Source organism: Felis catus, chromosome C2 (assembly GCF_018350175.1).
Source record: "Felis catus isolate Fca126 chromosome C2, F.catus_Fca126_mat1.0, whole genome shotgun sequence".
NCBI lineage: Eukaryota > Metazoa > Chordata > Mammalia > Carnivora > Felidae > Felis > Felis catus.
The window spans coordinates 47,878,483-47,903,250 of NC_058376.1; the positions used below are offsets into that span (position 1 = coordinate 47,878,483).

The 24,768-nt window shown below is 39.2% G+C and overlaps 1 protein-coding gene across 7 annotated transcripts in view; it reads left to right on the forward strand.

Moving 5' to 3' along the window:
• CMSS1 (cms1 ribosomal small subunit homolog) overlaps positions 1 to 24,768 on the forward strand; it is a 381,638-nt gene that overhangs the window by 312,097 nt on the left and 44,773 nt on the right. The window contains exon 1 of one of the 7 annotated variants that reach the window (XM_003991578.6): positions 3,299 to 3,491. The exons of the other annotated variants lie outside the window; for them this stretch is intronic. The gene's annotated coding sequence lies outside the window, so the exon portion shown is untranslated. Of the gene's footprint in view, positions 1 to 3,298; positions 3,492 to 24,768 lie in introns of those variants that run through there. 7 annotated transcript variants of the gene reach the window in all.

Consider the following 24,768-nt stretch of genomic DNA (forward strand, 5'->3'; position numbering starts at 1 on the left):
TGGAGCCTGCTTCAGATTCTGTGTCTCCCTCTCTCTCTGCCCCTTCTCAGCTTGCACTCTGTCTCTCTCTCTCTCTCAAAAATAAGTAAACATTTAAAAAATGATTTTTACCATTTCTTTTTACTTTTTAAATGTGACTACTAGAAAATGTAACATTACATACATGGTTTGTATTATATCTCTATTAGACATCATTGCTATAGTATCATATTATGAATACAGAAAAAATAATTATTTATCACACTTTCCTTTTTCATATGTCATATTTAGGAGATTCTGACATACCAGAATGGGCCTAAATTAGACTTTTCACCTTCTGTTCCATCAGCTTTGAAAGAGTTAAAGAAGGACACTTCTCACTTAAAATCTATATTGGCAGCATAGATCTTTGAAATATAAGTAACTTTATGAAATAATAGCTATTTGTTGTTTTAATAATTCTTAATATTCCATTTGCACACTGTCCATTGGGCATCTATTCCAGCACAAACACAATTGTCTCTGCTTGTTCATATCCTGAAATATAATTACTGTAATTTCCATCTCTGTTGACATGGAATTGATATTAGTCTGTCAATTAAATTTCAAAAATTGATCCCCAAAGACGGACACTCTGTCCCCTTCCTGTGGCTTTCCTGTCACAGTGTCCACTGAAAATGGGTATCTACATAGAGAGGAAACAGAGGAGAGTTTTCGGCTGACTCAGTCCAAACAGATAAGTAAAGAAATTATGAGTACATGTGTACATAAGCAGAACGTATCCTCTCAAGGTGTCATATTCCCACTCTTCTCAGGTGACCTACCAGCTAAATATAGAAGAGAAACAGCAGGAAAAAATTACTTCTAATCTTTCAGTGGTCATTTTTTTTTTCATGGACTCTGAGCTTCGGTTTACTCCTCTGTGAAGGTTTGGCACTGACAAAGATGAGATCTTCATACTGTTGTGGCACTAACATTCTGTGAGTCTGTGAACTGATGACTTGAAAATGATCCAGCAAACCCCAACCCTATACTTTTTGCTAGACTCTTCCTAACAGTTAGTACTACTGATGTCTTCAAGGTGTTGAGAGAGATGTAAAGTACTGGTTCTCAAAAATATGGTGAGGTTTAAACTAATTTGCTCATTCATTTTTTCTGTTTGTTTCTATGAATTGTAAAAGAAATGTGGGGTTCTCCGTAGCAGAGATGGCTCACAGGATATCAGAGGCAGTATTCCCTGGGCATGCTTCACTTTTTCTTGACTCAGATAACAGATCCCATCCTTCCCACTGTTCTAAGTCCCAATGGATTATATTCTTCCATGGTGCTCCCAAGGGCATACCTGCACCTTACTCTCAACCCACGTTATTATAATTGCCAACGTATTTGTCTCTCCCATTCTAGGCTGGGTGTTCCTGGAATACAGACTGCCCCCTTCAGCGTTGTAGCCCCCACCCCTAGGATGCAGTCAATACACAATAAATATGTATTGGATGGAGGAAACATCACCACCCACCTTGACCAAGTGGACAAGGGAGAGAAGCAGCTCTAGAATAAAGCAACTTTAGAACAGCATCTCAGTGAGCTGAATGGTAAAGAAATCATAAAAGCACACATATTAAAACCATCAGTTATTTTCAATTCCAGGATTTGAAACCTTTTTCCTAATAGACGTTTTACCAGCAGCAAAATTGATGGATGTAAATTTCAACACATTATCCTCGCCTTCATGTTCCCTAAGGATTGAATTAATGATTTACATGTGAAAATCACAGGTCTGGATAATCAAACAGTAGTAAAGTATCTTCAAGTAAACAAGTCTGATTAGGAAAACCTAGTATAATGAAAGGTACTCCTCGCTTCCTTTGAAATCGACCTGTGGACAGTGTTTTGGAATTATATGGTGTTTCAGGGTTTCACATTTTTGTAAAGTGGAAATGATACTAATAGGTTAACTTTCAAAAAAGAAAGACAAGGAAACATGTTCTTGGGTTCTGAATTTTGTTGTTGCAAAGAGTTGTTTGTACTCTTCAGTTTCTAGGGGCTCTTTCTTCGTATACGTTACAAATGCCAAAGACCAGGTGGCAGCTGTTTTATCTCTAAGTCATTCCTCAAGTGTCCTGTTTTCATGTCATTATATAATGCTTTTCTCTTCGCACAGCTCTCATCACTCAATGGCCTTGTTGAGGTATAGCACTGCATAGCTCTCTTCACTTTTGCATCCATATTACTTTTCCAAATGGGTACTGGTTCTCTGAAAACTAGAGGAAAAGGAGAGAAGAAACAATTCCAGCGACATCTCAAATTGGAACAGTGTTTTCCCCTTGGCTAGAAAGATCCTTTGTGAATAGAAAAACACATGAGTTAGAAGTTTTTCTCCCTTCTCAGCCCTTCTTTTCTTTAAAAATATCATTTCATCCTAGTCTTGTTTTCCTTACTAACTGCACATCTTATAGACATATTGTATCAGCAGACAACTTGTTTAATTTTTCAGCTCAAATTTTGCCTTCATTACTGTGTTTCTGATAGCCTAAAGGACAGGCGTACATGTCCATAAGCACAATTTCCAGTTCACTTCAAGAGGTATTTCCTGAGTGCCGTAACATGCTGTGCACTGTGCCAGGCCTTGGTACCATAAAGATAACATCGTTGCCCTGTCCCTGCCCTTCAGATACTCATAGTCTAGTAGGAGAGGCATATGTCAAAGTCCTAATTTTAGTGGGCTAAGCATTATAACAGAGGGCTAAAGATAATGCTGTCTGAGTCTTCCTAAACTGGAGGTCAGGGAGGGTGCACAGGGTGAAGGCAGGCACTGGGGCTATTTGAACTGGACACATTGGCAGGGGAGTAGCTGGTTTCTCCTAGGGGAAGGGTAAGAAGGAGGGCATTCTAGGGAGAGGACATGATGTGAGCACAGGCGCAGTAGCAGGAAAGCACACGAGGGGCTCAGCAGTGATGAGTCACTCCCATGCCTGGAGGACAGGGTTGTGGTGTCCAGTTTCATACTGTGTGAAGTGGAATCTTTATTTGGTCCAAAATCCTAAGGGCCTTTGATGCTAGATGTTAAAACTACTCTGTAGACAGTGAGGAGCCACCGGTGGCATTTTAGCAGAAAATTATAGACAGGGAAGTACAGTGGGAAATCCACAGGATTTGGAACCAGAAGTCTTTTTCTGGGACTCTGGACTGTTTCACCTGAAAAGGAACTTAGAGCTCATCTAATTTTAGCTGCTTGTTTTACTCATGAAAATTGTGTGACCCAGCTTGAAATTTCACACCACTTGGTGCCCTCTACTTGACAGAAAGCTTAAGAGAAACTTCTACGCTAGCAGCTTCCCCAGAGTAATCCCTGGGTTTAAACAAGGTTATCCCTGTGCCCTGAAGGGGTCATGAGTGTCACCTGTATGCATTTTTACTGAAGAAGCTGCTGCGACCTCAGAGGCCAGCCTAGAGGAGGGAATGAGGAATAGGGGAGGCTGCTGCAGCCTGGGGACCAGTGGCATATATTACAAGTGAGTTGCTGGGGGCCGGGGCGGGGGCGGGGGTGGGGGAGGGGCAGAGTCCAAGCAGGGTTGTGGAATGGGGAGCAGAAGACATGGAAAGATGAGAATTATGCAAGGAAACTGAACCCCATCCAAATAAACTAGGTGCTGAGCAGAGCTATAGTCCTAGCAGAGAAGTCAAAATATATGAGGAAACCAGGTGGGGGGGGGGGTGGGACTGTTCCTAAGGGCTGAGCAGATCAGGAGGTGACTGAAGGAAGGAAGGCTGCTGTTCATCCAGTAGGCAAGTACCCAGTGCCGCTCTGGGCCCTCCAGAGAGCATCTCTAGGCATCTTTTTTCTAGCGTGCCCAGGCTCCTGCTAGCTTATCAGACTTGGTTCTCAGAGGACAGGCAGGACACAGCTTAAAGACTCAAGATCTTCCCTTTTAACCCTTGGGCAGAGTTGGGGAAGTAGGGACTAGCACTCAGGTACTTCTGAATTTCCAGACAATTCCATGGTTTGGTATTTCAGGCCACAGCCAAATGACAGGGAGACAAAGGTGTTCCGCTGGGACCAGCTATAACAATAGTTTCGCAGGAATACATTGTGCTATTCATTCTCAGTGTTCTGGTGCTTGATTTTAAGGTTCTTTTGTAATTTTGCTTAAGAAACACCATGCTACATATATAATAGCAACTCTGCTTTCAACCACAAATACCTTAAAATGAGAAAGGCTAATCTTCCCCCTATTCAAAACGCATTGTGTGCCAAACGTGGTGTTTTAAAACAATCATTTTGAAGCTTTCTAATTGTAGCCATAAGTTAGTTCTCCATTCTCTCGGCCTCTCAAGTTCGGCCAGGGTGGTCCTCATTAAAATGAATGAAAAACTTCCAACAGAAACCCAAGATTTACAGTAATATAGTATTTATGGTAGTAAAATCATAAAATAAAATGAAAAGATGTCCCTGTTATGTCATTTTTTTAAAAATTTACTAATTGCTATTGTATTCATTCATTTCCTCAACAGTTACTTATTGTATGTCTATGTCCAAACAGTATCCTGAGTGCTATTTTAAAAGTTATATTTAAATAGCAGATATTGTGGTGCCTGGGTGGCTCAGTTGGTTAAGTGACCGGTGCTGGATTTCAGTTCATGGTTTGTAAGATTAAGTGCCACGTCGGGCTCCATGCTGACAATGTGGAGCCTGCTTATGATATTCCCTCTCTCTCTCTCTCTCTCTCTCTCTCTCCCACACAGCTCGTGCTTGCATTCTCTCTCTCTCTCTCAAAATCAATAAAGTTAAATAAATAAATAAATAATAAAAAGCAGATTTTATTGGTTTCTGCCATCTTGGAATTTAAAGGCCATGGGTCTATTTATAAAATAAAAATAAAGTATTATTTGTATTTATTTATTTTAAATTGATTTTTAAAATTTTTATCGTATACTGAATTTATTTGATCAAGTCTATTTATCAAATAAAGAGAATTTAACAAATCAGATAATGACAACTTGTGATAGTGCTATGATAGAAAGTAAGAGAAAATTGGGACAGAGAATGAAGAGAGAGTGAGGGCCTACTTGATATGTCAGAGGAGACTTTTGATCAGGGGATATTTAAGCTGAGACCTGAGCAATGGGAAGGAGCTAGACCAGAAGAAGTAATCCAGGTATGAGAACAATAGGCATAAAGGCTCTGAGGGGAGAAAGGAGTGGGTATGTTCTAGGAACCCCAGGATGTCGGTGTGGCTGGGGTATAGTGGGCCAGGGAGAACAGGGGGAGACTATAGGGTTAAGTGGAGGCCTAGTCGGGCGGGGGGTGGGGGGCAGCAGGGAGGCTTGTGGTTTGTGGTAAGGAGTGTGGATATTAGTATATAAGCAAGCTGCTATGGATTCTTAATCTGGAGGGTTACATAATCCTACCTACATTTTTAAAAGATATTTCTGTCTCTCATGTGGAAAGTGGAGAGAGAGTGGTTATAGGGGAACAAACACTGCCTGAGGAAGATATGGTTACAGGGGGACAGAATGGTTACAGGGACAAACACTGCCTGATGAAGATAGGGTTACAGGGGGGACAGAATGGTTACAGGGGGACAAACGTCTGCCAGATGATGCTCCGGGGTCATCCCAAGGAATTCATGGACTCTAGGCAACTTGTCATTACTTTTTCTTCACTGCTTTCCCTCTAAACGCCCAGATCATTTCTTTACCTGGTGATTAGTAAAAGAAAAGATGCCAGGAGCACTGTCTTTTGCCAAAAGCAAAACAGTGAGGTGAGCCATTCAGGTAGGGTCCTGGTCCTAATGCTGTTTCGTTGGAATCCTAGATGTCATTTTCACTTTGCAAGTTCGTGAAATTTATGCCATCTGATCACTGTTTTTCAGCTTTGTTCCTGGTACACAGAAAGGATTCAATAAATGTTTGCTAAATTGATTTGACTTGGACTCCCAGTGGTATGAATAGAGAGGGAGAATTAGGAAGGCCAACGGGGTCCTCTACTTCCCCTCTGAAGATGGTATGTATCAGCGGGTTACCATGGCTCTTAAACAGTATTTTCAGTCTATGGTGGATACAGTTCAGGGAGGACTAAAATGATTCTCTGCTAGAATAAAAGGTGCTGTGTACATGCAAAAAGCTTTTTTTTAAGTGCATCTGGTTAGAGTTTAATGTGGCTGAAAAAAATCACTATTTCTTTCATGTTTCAGTTACTCAGATTTGGCTAAAAATGTGCTTTGGAGATTTTCCAAAATAAAACTCTTGAGGTGAGAGAAATTCCAGCCCCAACAATAACTTGAAAATTGGAAGTTGGAATAGCAACTGTTTTTTCAACTGTCTTAACTCTGTCACCAACACTATGATGATCTGATTACATGTGACAGGTCTGGTTTCTGGCCATTAAACTGCACACTTCAGCTACAGGCACCAGTCTTTCCCTTCTTTTCTTTCAACTATGTGTTGATCTGGGAGCAGAAATGAGAACCATGGGAGAAGCAAGAGGTTGGGGAGCTCAGGCCTTCCCATTGCCCACAGTCACAACTGGTGACCCTGACCTTCTCAGCAACCTCTTGTGATCAAAGGCCTGCAGCAAACCAGTCATAAGATGGATTTCTCCTGGTCCTCACAGTCTTCACCACCCAGTGTTGTTATTCAGGTGCCATTTGCTTGCTGGAGTGTCAAGGACATCCCAGAAGGGGGAAACACGTCTCCAAATGGCAAAGGGCCACCTGGAATCCATGTGGGAAGGAAGGGGACAGCAGTCCTCAGTGAGGTCATGGATATCAAACTCTTGGTGTAGTACCTGCACAGAGCAGAATCACTCAACATATGGTGACAGCAGCTGCTACCGCTATTTTTATTATTGGTGGCAGTGGTTTATAAATTGATTAGATGTATAGGTGTCTCACATGGCCGGATACCAACTTTCAGCCTCATCTCTCCACTCTGTTCCTCACCATCACCAACCCTTCAGACACTGCTTGATACCCCCTTTCATAAGAGCTGTTGTCCTAATGTATTCCTGTATTTTAGAGTCATTCCTGTTCATGGCACTCTTGTTTTTCCAACATCTCCATCTGGTAATTGGCATACCTTCTTATTGCCACTTCAAATGTCTTTATCTGGTAGATAAATCTTCAGAAGTCCAAAGGCACATACCTACAAGTGTCATTCTAGCCACATAGTTCATGCCCTGCCTTCTTCCTCTTCCCCATACGAGGAGTAGTTTTGTTACCATCTCACTGCAGGCCTTCTCAGAACAGAACATAACTCAGTTAATTTCTTCAGTCATCTTTTGCACTTTGCTAAAGAGCTCTGTGGTCTCTGGTGCCTCATTTTGCTGGAAAGGGCGGAGCATGGCACATCTGATCCCTCACTGGGGCAGGAAATAATCGTTTCAATTAGGGAGCTGGGAAGCACATCTATTTGCAAAAGGAGTTGCTATTTCTCTGGCAGTCTGCTTCCTTCCATATGCCCCCAAGCCCACCCTTGGAACGTATGGCTAGGCATCTCTCTCAATGAAATAAATATTGTAATGGGTCAAGTAATTAGCAGGCAGAATTATGTTTGGGCTGTAACCTGACTCTAATTGCTGACCTCAGAGAATTAATTTCATATGACATAGCACCTTAGCTGTGTGCTAGCTTAGGAATTTCCACTCCTCTCTCCCTTTCAGCCAGATTGCTTTTTCTATTTCTGGGCTTGTTGTGTCGATGAGTCAGGTGGCCCCAGACTCTTCCTGTGGATGAAAGGGGCAGTCCTGACTTGTATGTATTTTCTGCATATATAAATTATGAAAAGGAAAAGCTCTGTGTCCATTCCTTGGCATAAAAGCAAGGGAAGCTAGAGAGTTGAGTAAGGAAAGTATGAAATAGCCAATATAAATAAACGCTGGCCCTGGGGCTGAGTGCAACAAGATGTACAGCATAGAGAATGGCATTCAGAAATAAGGCTTTTCTGTATGAAAACCAGCCATCGTAAGGGATGTAAGATGTAAAAGGTCATGTTAATATTTGCCATCAAGTCCTTATCATGAAGTTGAAACAATTTATTAAATAAGATAAAACATCTCTATGAAAACTCATTTATTTCTGTATCGTGGAAGGTGAGGTTTTATCTCTTCCCCTGGAGCAAGTGTAGAAATAGTCACCCTGCTCATCTCCACGGGTCCTGAAACTGTTTCAGCAACCAATGAGTTGTTCACTGAGGTCTCCTGCTTTGATGTCTGTAAAAGGAGTTTGTTACCTAAGTTCAGAGAGATTGTGTACTTTTCATGTTCTTTAAAACATGACATGGTAGGTTTTCGTGTCTACTAAAAAGATAGTGCGAAAACCAAAATTGCATTTTGAGGCCTAGTTCAAAGCTGCTAAATTATCAAAGAAAATTGCTGTGCGTTATAACTTGTGTTGTTGTGTTTTTTTAACTCAATTTTATTTATTTATTTTTTTTAGAGAGAGTGTGAGCAGGGGAGAGGGACAGAGCTGGGGGGGTGGGGGGAGAGAGAGAGCAAGAGGGAGAATCTTAAGTAGGCCCCACATTCAGCATGGAACCCAATGGGGGACTCAATCCCATGACCCTGGGATCATGACCTAAGCAGAAATCAAGAGTCGGACACTCAACTGACTGACCCACAGGCCATGGCACAGGCACACCTGTGTTGCTATTATTAAGAACCAGAAATGGTTGTACTTCTCCTGAGTAATTAATTGTTTTGTTATTGTTACTGTTTTAGCCTGTGGCTATTGTGAATACTGTGAGTGAAAAGGTCTCCTTTTTCACATTAGCTCCTAGAAACTTAGAATCAAATTTGTGCTCAGTCAATAGCAAATATACAGGTCATTGTAGCATTTTTATTATACCTCTTGATTGATTTCAGGTCTAATACTTATTTTTCTCATGTTCACTCCCACTTCCAATTTATACTGCCTTACTTTTTGTAACCTTGTAAACTGGCTTAAATCTTTTCTAGAATAAGATGGACCACAGTGGACCAGGTATTTTTTAAAACTAAAGAGATTGGGCAGAGAGGGAAGGAGAGAACCAAGGGGAAAAAAAAAAAAAAGCAGGCAAACTATACTGATGTCAGCAATTTAACCTCCCTAAATCTCAGCCTCCTTATCTGTAAAATACTGACCTCCAGAATTTCTGTGGGGCTCAAAATTATTTTTAGATACCGATTGTGAACATGCCTCATAGATGACAGAGCTCTGTACAGCTTTGTTGTGATTATTTTAAAGCCGTTATTAATTAAGGCAATTATGTAGTCCCAAGCTGTTGACCTAATCCTCGTTTCCAATCAGTAAAAGGACCTTCACTAGGAAGTGTCAATTCTGAGAACAGAGCCCAGGCTCTTCTGAGTCTTCTTGGGTCTCTTCCAGTGAGAGGAAATAGCTTCTCTTCAAGGATGGCTCTGAAACCTCTAAGCCTCTAAGCCTGACAGAGTTCCGTACCTGAGCCCTTCATTCAAGGGACCAGAAAACTTAGATCAAGGCCTGGAAAATTCTGGCCAGCAAATCCTGTTTCCCGCAGTGTCTCAGCATCCTCTGGGATAGTTTGTGTGGGCATCTGCACAAAACTCCACAGTACAGGTCCCACCACTGCATATGTGTTCTCTTTTAGATTTGGGGACCCCAAGAGTGCCCCATCTCCCACCTAGAAACTTATAGAACCATCATCTCATTGCTGACTTAATCCCAAAATAAGAACCTTATGGCATGGAGAGATTTATGGAATGGAGGGCATAGGGACCGCTTTCGGTGATCACTGCCTCGCCATTGTTATTAATGAGCTTGTTAGACATAGATCTGCTTTCAAGCAAACTGAGGCAGGAAAAAGACAGAAACACAGCCCAAATGATCCATTCTTGTCAGAGGATAAAGTAGATTATTAAAGTAGATTCTGGGTAGGTAAAGCTCCCCATAGATCCTCGTCAGCATCATAATCAAGGCCAGACTCTCCAGCGTGGCAGAGAACAGGCAGTGTACTCTAGAGGACGAGACAGCCTGAGCTATCTGGGTAGCAGTGCTCGCTCTCTTGCACGGTGGCTGAGGGGTCTGGGCAAGAACCCACACCTTGCCAAACCCTGGCTCTGAAAAATGGAGATTCTGATGGTCAGGTTAAACTGTACATGTAAATCTGGGCCCAGCCTCCTTTTAGAGCTTCATTTCCCCCAGTACCCCTGTGTGTACCTCACCCAGAAGGACCTCCTCCAGCCCCCTCCTCTCTGTGACTTTGCACATGTTGTTCTGGAATGCTCTTCCTTTTCTGGTCTGTGCATTGAACTCCTACTCTTCCACATTCAGATGAGATTCACTTCTTTCTGAATACCTTCCCCAATATGCACCAGCAAATCCTCACATGAACAGGATGTAGAGCTCCGTCCTCCTTGTCCTCCTACTGCTGCATACTCTGCATTGCATTTTCATTGTTTACATAAGATTTACTATTGGGTTTTACGTTTATTTCAATTAAAGAACAAAAGAAATTCTGATTTATCTTAAAAAGACAATAGCCTATGGTAGAGAGGCTGTTAATGTTTTTTACAACTGTAAACACCATTAGAAATTGTATGTTGTGAAAGACCAGCCAAGACAGCGTATTTTTTATTGAGGTGTAATGTACACTCACTGAAGTACTCAGATCTTTTTTTAAAAAAAAAATTTTTAACATTTATTTATTTTTGAGACAGAGAGAGACAGAGCATGAATGGGGGAGGGTCAGAGAGAGGGAGACACAGAATCTGAAACAGGCTTCAGGCTCCGAGCTGTCAGCACAGAGCCCGACGCGGGGCTCGAACTCACAGACCGCGAGATCATGACCTGAGCCGAAGTCGGCCGCCCAACCGACTGAGCCACCCAGGCGCCCCTGAAGTACTCAGATCTTAAGTGTACTGTTCAATCAGTTTTGACCAAGACCTAGTACACTTAAGTCACACGTGAAAATTCCCTGAGGGCCCTTTCTAGTCAGTACTCCACCCTATCCTATCACATAGAAGCAACCACTGATCTGATTTCTGTCATTCTATGTTAATGTTGCCTACTCTGGAAGTTCACATAAATGGAATCATACAGGACGTACTTTGTTGTATCCTGCTTCTTTCACTCAGTAATGCTTTTGAGACTCATCCATGTTGTCGGCATTTATCAGTAGTCCATTGCTTTCATTGTTCAGTAGTATTCCATCATATAAATGTACCAAAAATTTATTTAAATGTTTCCTGTTGGTGGCATCTATCACGTGTTTTTTCTTTTAATTTTTAAATTACCATACAGTAAAATTAGCCTTTTTTTCTTTTGGCATACAAGTCTATGAATTTTAACACACATATAGACTTGTGTGACCACCACCACAATCAATATGCAGATATTCTGTCACCTTAGAAAACTCCCTAGCGCTATTCCTTTATAGTCCCATATCCCCCAACCCCAGGTCCCTAATGACTTCATATATGGTCTCCATCACTAGAGCATCACATTGCATTTTAATTGCTTATCCATGTCTGTTGTTCTCCCTGTATGGTCAACTTCTCAGAATAAAGACGATATCTTATTCATCTTGTCTTCTCTAAGCTTAGCACAGTAGCTGGTACATAGCAGGTGCTCATTAAATTTTTGAAGGAGGAATGGCTTAATGCCCATGTAGCTGCATAATGAATCCTTTCGTAACTCTTAGGAGGAAAGGAAAATAGGAAGCTGAAGAAAACCAATATTAACTTCGTTCTTTTAAAGCAAATCTTAGGGGTTTTTCTTCACAGAAATAGTGATTTTATGATTTTAAGAAATTCTAAAAAGTGCTGTCTGGTGATTGCCCCTTGAGAGAATACATTGAGTCACACAAAATGAGTAATCTCCCATAAAATGAGTTCAGCAAATGTTTAATTGTACTAAAAATATTACTGCTGGTAAGTTTGAACATGGAAATTAAAAGGAAAAAGTTAAGCATGTTTCTTTGTCTATTACCTATTTCTATATACCAGAAGTCTAAAATTCTCCCCCAGAGTTTCTAATATATTTTCCAGGTATTCTTAGCTCTATAAGGATCCTACACTATATTTAGTGAAACTCAATATTCACACTGTTACTTTTGACTGGGGTTTCAGTTTCCATATTTTTCCCTAAACCAGTGTCATCTTTATCTAAAATTTGTTTTACTAAAGCCATTAATATTGCAAGTGATACTTGGTCCTTGTAGCTAGTGCCTTCCCTAGAGCATATTTAGTTCTTTTCAGCTTCAACTTTTCCTTTTTTTCCCTTCAGTGCTTCTTGGTGTTTCCTTTTTCATTAATCACAATACTGAAATGACTCTCTATATATCCTTCTTATCCTCTTAGTTTCACCCATCAGGACATTATCTCTTACAAATTGAGCCCTTTGCCAGTTTCATGTCACATTTCTTTAAGCAAATAAATGTTCTCCATATGCTTAGAAAATACTCCTGAGCCCCGTAGCCTATTACCTCTTTTAAAACAGAAATGGGGAAACAGCTGTTTCTCAATTCCTATAAAGTATGTCCTGTTTTATAGATCATGCTGAGCAGCTCTATTTTGATGTCTGCAATATTACTTGGTCCTTGAAATTGTGAATTTCCTGGACCTGAATTTTCCCTCTCACATTTGGGAAAGAAAGATTAATTCTACTAGTTGTTTCATTGTGTTATACAGGCCATGAGGTCTTCTCTGTCATTTATTTTGGTAGCTACTGAAGATCTCATATAGAATAAATGCCTTCTTCCTAATACCACAACAAAGTTTTGAACTGTTAAGATTGATATTATGTGGTCATCTCATTCAGTGTTTCAGCAGATGTTGACTGAATATATCTGCAGATTCTATTCTACATGTAGAGCAAGCAAGGATGAAAGGACATCCTGCTGTCAGTCAGGTAGCCCACAGTCAGGTAGCCCACAGTCTAGTAGGGAGGACAGATGCAATGTGATGATTGTTCCAATCAAGGTATACCTGAGCTGTAACTACTTAAAGGAGGAGTTGACAAACTATGGCCTGGAATGGCTTCCTGTTTTTATATATAAAGTTTTGTTGTAACATAAGCATGCCTACTCATATACATATTTTCAATGGATGCTTTCATGATTCAGAGTGTAGTCGTGACAGAGATCATATGACCCACAAGCCTAAAGTATGAACTACCTTTTCCTGTAATAAAAAATTTGCCAACTCCTGGCTTAGAAGAAGGAACATCAAGAAAGCGTATGGGTGCAAAGAATCAGGTCACGGAGAACACCTTGGAGGATGCTAGCATTTTAAGGGCTAGGTACAAGAAGAGAGTGCATGAAGAGATGGGCTGAGAACCAAACCATAGTATGCCAGAAAACAAAACAGTGTCAAAAAGTTGAAAGCTAACATCAGTGTCATATGCCTCAGCAGAATCAAGTAAAATGATGGTTATGATGACCATTTTATGAGAGCTTATTTGTATGCCAGACTGTGTGCTAAGCACTTTACGTTCATTATGTCAGGACTCCATGTAACAATCCTAAAAGGTAGGCACCCTTAATATCCCCACTTTATAGATGAGGAAACTAAGGCACAGAATGAACAAGTAACTTTTCTAAGGCCACACAGCTTTAAATGGCAGAGATAGGATTCTACTCCAGGGTGCCAGATTCTAGAGAGCCTGTAATTTTAATCCCTGTGCCATATCAGTTTGACAGTTAGAAAATCATTGGTGTCCCTAGCAATAATAATTTCAGTGGCATGATATAGGTGGAAGATAGCTTCAAATAAGGGACAGTGTTTACCATGGGCTGTGCATCATTTTAAGTGTTTTACACTAATTCATTTAATCCTCTCAACAACTTTATTTTATATATAAGGAAACAACAGTACAAAAATGTGAGTTAACATGCCCAAAGACAAGAGGCTGTTGGGTTACAAAGGTGTGATGTGACATTCTGGAGAGAAACAGCTGACCCTGTATCCTTACTGACCTTGGCCCTTTCTCAGTGCTCTCAGGCTTTGGCCTGAATCTGGAGCTCCCTCTCTTGGTACTCCCTGCACCCGAATAGGACGGCAATTTAGGAAAACAGAACAAAAGAAGAAAGCTCAGTTTGTTTTGTTAAATAATATTATGGTGTCATACCCACAGAAGATTCACAAACAGATCAATAGAACTAGACCCTTGCATATGTATGATTTATATTATGATTAAAGAAAAATACTATAACAAGACAGTGAGGAAGGGAAGAATCATTCAGGATGATGTTAGGACAATTGATTAAAGATTTGAAAAGACACTTGGAGTTTCACTTTATATTATACAACAAAAATCTACTCCATAGTATATAAATTGAATGCATTAAAAAAAAAGATTAAGCCATACAAAAAGATTAGATCAAAGTATGTACTTTGAGGTGAGGAGAACTTTTCAAAGCATAAGCTCAACGAAAAAATATGACATATTTGATCTCATTTAAGACATCTGTAGATCAAAAATAATTTTAGAGGCACCTGGGTGGTTCAGTTGGTTCAGCGTCTGACTTTCAATTTCAGCTCAGGTCGTGAGATCAGGTCCCATGTCAGGCTCCATTCTGCGTGTGGAGCCTGCTTAAGATTCTCTCCCTCTCTCTCCCTGCCCCTCCCCCACTTGCATGCATGAGTGTTCTCTCTATAAAAAAATTATAATTTTAAAAATTAAAAGATGAGACAATCTGGAATCACAATTAAGATGGCAGAGGAGGAGAATCCTGAGCTCACTTCTTTCCATGTACACGCCAAGGTTCCTACTACATATAGAGTGACTCTCTGAGAACACCTTGAAGACAAGCAGAATAGCTCTTCCACAGCTTAAGTTATAAAGAAAAAGCCACATTGACAAATAGGAGTGGCAGTAACATGGTCTGGTCAAGACCCATAACGTTGATATAGTGACTCACAAGCTGGAGGGATATCACAGGCATGATGGAGGTTCTCCCTGGGGAGCAAGGGGTTCAAGCCCCACGCTGGCTACCCACCCCCTGCACTGGGAAGATGAGCCCCCATAACATCTAGTTTTGAAAAAAAAAAATAGGACTTATCTCTGGAAGAACTAGAGGGCCATAGAAAACCAAAACTCTTTTTCTTATAGGGTCTGTGCACAAACTCACTCGACCTAAGACCCATATCAGAGGCAGCAATTTGATAAGCACCTGGCACATAAATGAAGGAGATTTTTTGACTAATTTTAGAGTGTGTGCCAGAGGAGGAGGGATCTGTAGGAACTTTCTCTGTGAAGAGAAGCACTGGCTGGCACGATTTTTCTTGCCCTTCTTCTGCCTAGCTGGCCTGACACTGGTAGATGCTCATTCTGACACTCTCCATCTACATTGCTAGCATCACTTGTCCTGCCCTGGCATTTCCCTGCAGACCTGCCCCACTCAACCCACCCACTCTAGCAGATACCCCTCCAAAACAGCTCCTGCCCTACCACACCCAGCAGTGGTCATGGCCAGACTGGCACCCTGCCAAAGCAGCTTCTACCCCACCACACTCTCTGGGTGGCCTCACCCAACACTGGTTTCCCCCACAAAGGGGTGGGTACCCAGGCTGGTGGCCTAGCCACAACAGGAGGGCACATGCAGCCCACATGAGACACCCCTAGAGTGCCTAGTTTTGGTGACCAGGGGCCAGGGATTGTGCTTCCAGGCCCCACAAGACACATTCTGCATAAGGCCATTCCATCAAGACCAAGAGACATCGCTGATCAACCTAATATGTAGAAAGAGAGAGTCAGGCAAAATAAGGAAACAAAGGAACTTGTTCCAAAAAAGAGTAAGGCAAAACCTCAGATAAAGAACTAAGTGAAACAGAGATAAGCAATCTACATGATAAAGAGTCCAAAGTAATGGTCATATACATTCTCTCTCAACTCGGGGAAAGAACAGATGAGCATAGTGAGAACTTCAACAGAGATAGAAAATATTTTAACAATCAGAGGCAAAGACTACAATAACTGAAATGAAAAATACACCAGAGAGAAATGACAGCAGATTAAAGGATGCACAAGAATGGATCAGTAGTGACCTGGAAGAGGGTAGTGGAAATAATCCAAGCTGAACAACAGAAAGAAAAGGATTTTTTTTTTTTTTGAAAAGGATTTTTTTAAATGAGGATATTTTAAGAGACCCTTGGGACAACATCAAACATGCTAACATTCACATGATAGGAGTCCCAGAAAGAGAAGAGAGAGAGAAAGGAACAGAAAACTTATGTGAAGAAATAATAGCTGAAAAAGTAACTAACCTGGGGACGGAAACAGACATTCAGGTCCAAGAAGTACAGAGCCTCAGACAAGATCAACTGAAAGAGTTTCGTCAAGGCAAATCCTAACTAAATGTCAAAAATTAAAGATAAGGAGAGAATCCTAAAAACAGCAAGAGAGAAACAACTAGTTACTTACAAGGGAATACCATAAGACTATCAGCTGATTTTTCAGCAGAAGCTTTGCAGGACAGAAAGGAGTGGCATGATATACTCAAAGGGCTGAAAAGAAAAAGCCTACAACCAGGAATACTGTGCCTGGCAAGGTTATCATTCAGAATTGAAGGAGAGGTAAAGAGTTTCCAGACAAACAAAAGTTAAAGGAGTTCATCACCACTAAACCAGCTTTATAAGAAATGCTAAAGGGACTTCCTTAAGTGGAAAAGAAAAGACCATAACTAGAAGTAGGAAAATTATGAAAGAAAAAAATCTCACTGGTAAAAGCAAACATATGGTAAAGGTAGTGGATCAAGCACTTATAAAACTAGTGTGAAGGTTAAAAGACCAAAATCAGGGGCACATGGGCAGCTCAGTTGGTTAAGCATCTGACTCTTGATTTTGGCTCAGGTCATAACTCACAGTTCATAAAATCAAGCCCTGCATTGGTTCTGTGGTTAGGATTGTCTCTCTGCTCCTCCCCTGCTCTCATTCTCTCAGAATAAATAAATGAATATTTTTTTAAAAGACAAAAATCAAAAAATCCACTGTATCTAAAATAATTACTTAATGGTACATAAAATCTCTTAAAAAGATGTAAAATATGACATCAAAAACAAAAAACGGGGGGTAGAGGGATGTAGTGCTTTAAGAAGGTGTTTGATCTTAGCCAACTGTCAACTTAAAATAAATAAAATAGACTGCTATATACATACAGTGTTATATATGTATCTTGTGGTGACCACAAACCAAAAATCTGGAATAGATACACACACACACACAAAAAAAACACACAGAAAGGAATCCAAACTTAACACTAAAGAGAGTCATGAAATCACAAGGGAAGAAAGCAAGAGAAGAAGAAAGGAACAGAAGAACTATAAAAACAACTGGGAAACAATTAACAAAATGGCAGTAAATACATACCTGTCAATAATTACTTGAAGCATGAATGGACTAAGTGCTCCAATCAAAAGACATAGTATGTCTGAATGCATTTTTAAAAACCATCGATATGCTGCCCATGGGAGACTCACTTCAGACCTAAAGATACATACAGAATGAAAGTGAAGGGATGGAAAAACATATGCCATGCAAATGGAAATAAAAATAAAGCTGGGGTAGCAGTACATGTTTTGGACAAAACAAACTTTAAAACAAAGACTGTAACAAGAGACAAAGAAGAGCATTACATAATGATAACGGGATAAAAGGATATAACAGTTGTAAATTTCTATGCCCCTAACATAGGTAAATATAACAGACATGAAAAAGGAAATTTACAGTGCTACAATAATAGTAGGGAACTTTAACACCCCCCTTATATCAATGGGTAGATTATTCAGACAGAAAATTAATAAGGATATAGAGGCTTTAAATGACACATTAGACCAGATGGACAAAATAGATATCTACAAATCATTTCATCCAAAAACAGCAGAACACACATTCTTTTCAAGGACACATGGAACATTCTCCAGGATAGGTCACAAGTTAGGGCACAAAACAAGTCTTAATAAATTAAGAAGATTGAAATCCTATCAAGTATCTTTTCTGACCACAATAATATGAAACTAGAAATCAATTTCAAGGGAAAAAACGCATAAAATACAACATATAGAGGCTGAACAGTATGCTACTAAACAACCAATGGGTCAATAAAAACTCAGAGGAAATAAAAAAAAATAACTTGAGACAAATTAAAATGGAAATATAATATTCTAAAATCTGTAGGACACAGAAGATAAACTTAGAAGATAAACTTTTAAGATGGAAGTTTATACCAACACAAGGCTACCTCAAGAAACAAGAAAAATCTAAAAACAATCTAACCTTACACCTAAATGAACTATAAAAAGAAGAACAAACAAAACTGAAAGTTAGTAGAAGGAAGGGGAAAAAATCAGGACAGAAATGAATGAAATACAAACAAACAACCAAAAAAATCCATGAAACTGGTCATTTGAAAGGATATGCAAGATTGATAAACCTTTTGACTCCTCAAGAAAATCAGACTCATCAAGAAAAAAAAGAGGGCCCAAGTTAATAAAATCAGAAATGAAACAAGAGTTAATACCTATTCTTCTCAACCTATTCCAAAAAATCAAAGAGAAGGAATGCTTCCAAATTCGTTCTACAAGGCCAGCACTACCCTGATAACAAAACTAGACAGACACTATGAAAAAAAAGAAATTACAGGCCAATATCCTTGGTGAACAAAGAAGCAAAATCCTCAACAAAATATTAGCAAATCTAATTCAACAATGCATCGAAAGGATCATATACCAAGATCAAGTAAGATTTATTCTAGGGTTGTGGGGATGGTTCAATATCTATAAATCAATCCACATGACACACCAGATTCACAAAGTAAAAGATAAAAATCATATCATCACCTCAAAAGATCCAGAAAAAAACATTTGACAAAGTTCAACATTTATTTACAAACTCAATAGAGAGAGCATACCTCAACATAATAAAGGCCATATAGAAAAGAACCCACAGCTAACATCATACTCAGTAGTGAGAAGTAGAAAGCTTTTCTTCCAAGATCAGGATCAAGATATAGACGCTTACTCTCACCACTTTTGCTCAACATAGTACTGGGAGTCCTAGCCACACCAATCAAACAAGAAAAAGAAATGAAAGGCATCTAAATTAGTAAGAAAAAAATAAAATTGTCACTATTTGTAGATGACACCTCACATATAGAAACACCTCACACACACAAAAAAAAAAAACTAGACACTAACAATGAACTACCAAAAAAGAGAAATAAATAAAACAATCACATTTACAATTCATAAAAAGAAAAAATATCTAGGAATAAGTTTAACCAAGGAGGTGAAAATTTTCAAGTGTACTCTGAAAGCCATCGGACATTGATGAAAGAAATTGAAGATGACACAAATGAGTGGAAAGAAATACTGTGCTCATGGATTAGAAAAATTAATGTTGTTAAAATATCCTTACTACACAGAGCACTCTATAGATTCAGTGCAGCCCTTATCAAAATACAATAGCATTTCTCACAGAACTAGAACAAGAGACCTCGAATAAACCAAAGCAATCCTGAGAAAGAAGAACGAAGCAGGAGGTATCATGCTTCCAGATTTCAAAGCATACTTTAAAGCTATCACAATCAAAACAGTATGGCACAAAAGACACATAAATCAATGGAATAGAGACCCCAGAAATGAAACCATTAAACAAAGAATATATAGTAGAGAAAAGGCAGTCTCTTTAATAAATGATATTGGGAAAACTGGACAGCTACATGCAAAAGAATGAAACTGGATCACTCTCTTACACAATATACAAAAATAAACTCAGAATTGTTTAAAGATCTCAATGTAAGACCTGAAACCATAAAACTCTTAAAGAAAACGTAAGCAGTAAATATATAAAGAACTCATACCAGAAAACACCCCAAAAAATGAATAATTCAATTTGAAAATAAGTTGAGGGCCTGAATTGACATTTTTTCAAAGAAGATATGCAGATGGCCAACAGACAGCTGAAAGGATGCTTGCCATCACTAATCATCATGAAAATGCACATCAAAACTACAATGAGATACCATCTCACACCCATCAAAATGGCCTGTATCAAAAAGACAAGATATAACAAGTGTTGGCAAAGATATGGAGAAAAGAGAACCCCCCATGCCCTGTTGGTGAGAATGTAAATTGGTGCAGCCACTATGGAAAACAGTATGGATATTCCTCAAAAATTAAAAAAAAAAAAAATGCCATATGATCTAGTAATTCCTCTTCTGCCTGTTTAGTCAAAGAGAACAAAAATACCAATTTGAAAAGACATATGCACCCTTATGTATATCACAGCATTGTTTACAAAAGGTATGGAAGCAACCTAAGTGTCTATTATTAAGTGAATGGGTAAAGAAGGTGTGGTATACATATACAAAGTGGAATGTTATTAAGCCATAAAAAAGATCTTGCCAACATAGTTGGAGGTAAAGGGTATTGTGCTAAGTGAAATAAGTCAGAGACAGACAAATACCATATGATTTCACTTGTATGTGGAATTTATAAAACAAAACAAATTAATAAAACAAGCTCATAGATGCAGAGAACAAACTGGTGGTTGCCAGAGGGAGGGGGTTGGGGGATGGGTGAGATAGGTAAAAGGGATTAAGAGGTAAAAACTTTCAGTTATAAAATAAAAAGTCACAGACATGTAAAGTACAGCATAGGGAATATAATCAATAGTATTTCGGTAACTTTGTATGGTATCGATGGTAACTAGCCTAATCATGGTGATCATTTCATAAGGTATATAAAGGCCAAGTCACTATGTTGCACACCTAAAATTAGTTTAATATTGTATGTCAACTATACTTCAATTATAAAAAAAAAGATATAACACCTTTAAAAACTAACCCCAACATTAAAAGACTTATACAAATTGATAAGGAAAACATCAAAACCCTTCTTGACAAATAAATAAAGGTTAAAACTATTCAACTCATATAATAAATATACATGGATTATAAAAAGAGTAAAATATGCCCTCAGTCATAACCAAATGAATGCAAATTAAACTGCAATATCATTTTTACCTATTGGCAATATTTAAAAATTCAGTACTTGCTGGAGTGCGATGAAACAAGATTTTTTTAAATAGATGTTGATGACTTAAAAATTGACCCAAAACCTTCTGGAAAACAGTTAAGACCCTTAAAAAACATGCATACCTTTTACAATGTAATTTCCCTTCTAGAAGTCTGTTCTAACTAGGAATACAAAAAATCTAATCAGAAATACGTAAGATCTAAAAAATATTTTGCAAAGGCAAAATATTGGAAATAATCTAAGTAATGATAGAATAACAAATAAAATGTAGGCAAACAAATGTTTGTTATATAGGCAATAAAAAATGGTTTTCAAGACTACTGACATGGGAAACTGCTCATGATATAATATTAAAAGATACAGGGGTGACTGGGTGGCTCAGTTGATTGATTCTTGATTTCGGCTCAGATCGTGATCCCAGGCTCGTGGTATTGAGCCCCATGCTAAGCATGGAGGCTGCCTAAGATTCTCTAACCCTCTCCTTCTCCTTCCCTCCCCCCTCTCTCTTTCTCTCTCTAAAATAATTTTTTAAAAAGACACAGTACCTATATAAGATATGTAATTCCAGATATGTAAACTTGTGTGCATGTGTGTGTATATACATACGTATACTCATATACACACCGAGACAGAACAAAAGGGAGAAGTGAATGTTTCAAAATCATAGTAGTGGATCTTTTGTTCTAGTGATGCCATCTTTTTATAGTGGTACCAAATTTTCTGAAATCTCCACAGTTAGTCTCTATTATTTTTATAACAAGGAAAGGGGTAAAAAAATGTTTTAATATTGACTTCATCAAATTGGTAGTATAGAATTGACAAAATCAAATCGTGCTGTAGCCTATCTTATTTATTCACCCCATAAGACGGTTACATCTCAGTTTTGTCCCAGACTGTCATGTAAAACCTCAGAATTACGGTTCTTAAGAATCATGCCAGATACAAATCCTTCTGTACTTCTGTATATTTCCCATGTAGTTGTAGTTCTCATATAAGTTAATATCCTTAAGCCTACTTTACCAGTAGGAAACTACAAGGATGATGCAAATAAATTTCCTTATTCTAAACTACCCAAAAAGGCAGATAATTTCTGGCTTTTTCCATTGAAAAGCTGGGTAAGAAAGTTAAGTGTTCTGAAGCAGGTCACGTGAACATTACACCCACCTTTAATGATTCACAAGATGTATATTAAGAGCATACGTTAAGTAATCTAATAAGTACTTGAAGTCTCTAAAGGCTATAGGGTAGTCTTTACAGAAACAGTGTGCTTTTTACATTGTAACATTTCTCTTTCTTGGGATCACACTTTATAATGAGGGTGAGTGGGTAGCAGGTCTAGCAGCAGCCTCATAGGCTTTTTCCTTATGAAATTTCTGTTCAGGGGACATGATGTAACTCACATACCCATATAACAAGCCATGCTCACCTATATTTTTTTAAATGTTACCCTATCCCTCTATACTTCAACATTCTACCTCACTCTGGAAATTTTGACATGTCCAGGGTATATAGCATTCGTAATAGAAATTGGCCTGAACCAGAGGAGAATCATAAATCACAGCAGTATGACTTCATCAGTCTACAAATGAGAAAACTGGCATAAAGTAAGTGATTTTCCCAAGATCACAAAAGTTGGAACTGGAGTGTAAGCTTTCTAGGACCTCTTCCATCACTCCTTTACAGTGATGCTTCCCAAAATGTGCAGTGCACTGTTCTGGGAGCTATTAACAGTTGTGCTGCAAAGAGCAGGGTTCAGGGGTGAAATAAGCCTAAGGATGACCTCATTTCCATTCCCACACTTGGAGAATAGTAATGCATACTAATATATTAAAGAATCCCTGCAATAAGACAGATACTGAACCAGAAGGGAAGTGGGAAAGAAAAGCATAACCAGAAGTAGCCTAGGCAAACCAGGATATATTTTCTCCCCAGCTCAAATGTAGGCTAGAAGCAGAGATGGTGAGGGAAAGTTACTGACAGATAATCTGTACTAATTGGTTATTTCTGGTATTGGTTTTATTTTGGAGAAGCGGAGCTGCTCACTACATGCCTCAGCTTCTGCCCCGGTTAGATGAGTGTGTGCAAATTTTAAGAACATAAAACATGTTAAACTGGGCTTTACCCACAAAGCCCCAGGGAATCCAATACCCTACTTAGAGACTAGTACCACCAGAGAGCTTCTAAGTTTGCTTTTCGAGTTAGAGGAGCAGTATTGCATAAGGAGCAGACTCTGAATTTAGGACTGCCTAGATCCAAATCCTGGCTCTGTCTTTAACCTTGGGCAAGTGCCTCAGTTTCCACCTCTGTAAAAGAGATGATAATAACAGCACCCATCCCATAAAGTTGATATGCAGATTCAATGAGTTAATGTTTGCAGAGCATTTACAGCAGTGTCTTACACAAAATAAGGACTATGTAAGAGTTACGTTATTATTAGCTTCTATTCCAGGAACTGAGGATTTATATAACAGTGCTTCCCAATGTATCAAACATGCTCATCCAATAAACGTAATAATTCTATTAAGACCCAGAATGCCACTGCCAGTACCCATGGTTCTACTTACCTAACTCTGGCTACATAAGCTGACCAGAAAAAGATTAAATTGAAATTACTCATAGTTTGAAAAACACCCCCCAAACATATAAATGTACTAACATTTAAATTAGAAGAAAGATGGAGCTCTAACATTCAAGACTAACGTTAGGTCATCTTGCCCAAGCTGACTTAACTAGTTTTTTCTTAAGTTAAAAGAAAATGAGATTTTTTAAATGCCTTATTGATGGACAGACAACAGGCAGGTAGCTATTCTGCCTGCAGAGTTGTCCTCTGATATCTGCATAATCTTCACTGCGTTTTTGTAATTTAAAGGTAGGAAAGGTCCTGTGGCATCCTGAGTTTTTACCGTAAAGGTCCCTTTCTCTGTCACTGTGGCCAGGCTTCAGTCTGAGAGTTCACACAAAAGGTCAAGTTCTGGTGGCTCTGAATGCTTTGCGCCTGATGTGGGCTGGTGGTTACTGAGGAACCTTGTGTGCAGAAGGGAGGGGAGGGAAGGGAAGGGAAGGGAAGGGAAGGGAAGGGAAGGGAAGGGAAGGGAAGGGAAGGGAAGGGAGAGGAAGGAGGGGAGGGGAGGGAGGGGAGGAGAAGGGAAGGGGAAGAAGGGGAGGGGAGGGGGGAGGCGAGGGAAGGCTTACTAACCTGGACCAGTAAAAATTTTTTAAAAATAACCTTTAAAATTTAGTTCTGCTGACATGGAAATGGTAACAGAAACTTGGTAACATTTAAGATCTCCACAAAGAGAAAGTGAAACATTTTTTTCTTATACATTTTTGAGAGGACCTTATTGGTCTTAGTAATTTTCTTTCAGGGTAAAGTACTTTTTCTCTACTTTTTCTTTCAGAGTTTCAGAACCCATTAAGCGACTCTGGTTCTGAGTTTTGCAAACCATGTCATTCCAAATTTTCTAACTCTAAAATTTTCTGTGTGAACTGGCAACATATTTTGTAAGCAGAGCTTGGATCTGTTGCTAGGGACATCTTCAGCTATGAAAACAATACATTACTGGAATGTAGAGGAGGCTTGTAGCAGTTGCCACCAGAGATGGCAAAATGAAAGGGGAAAAGGGACCCCCCTCCCACATTCCTCCTTCCAGTGCAGAATGACAAGAAAACTTCTGATAGAGCCAACTCACAGGGACTTACATTTAGAAACATTTGTTTCTAAACATTTGTGGAATCTTTTGGAGAGAAGGAAAAGAACCTGAGAGAAGAAAAGGGTAAATCGTGGCCAGCTTCTTGCAGTAT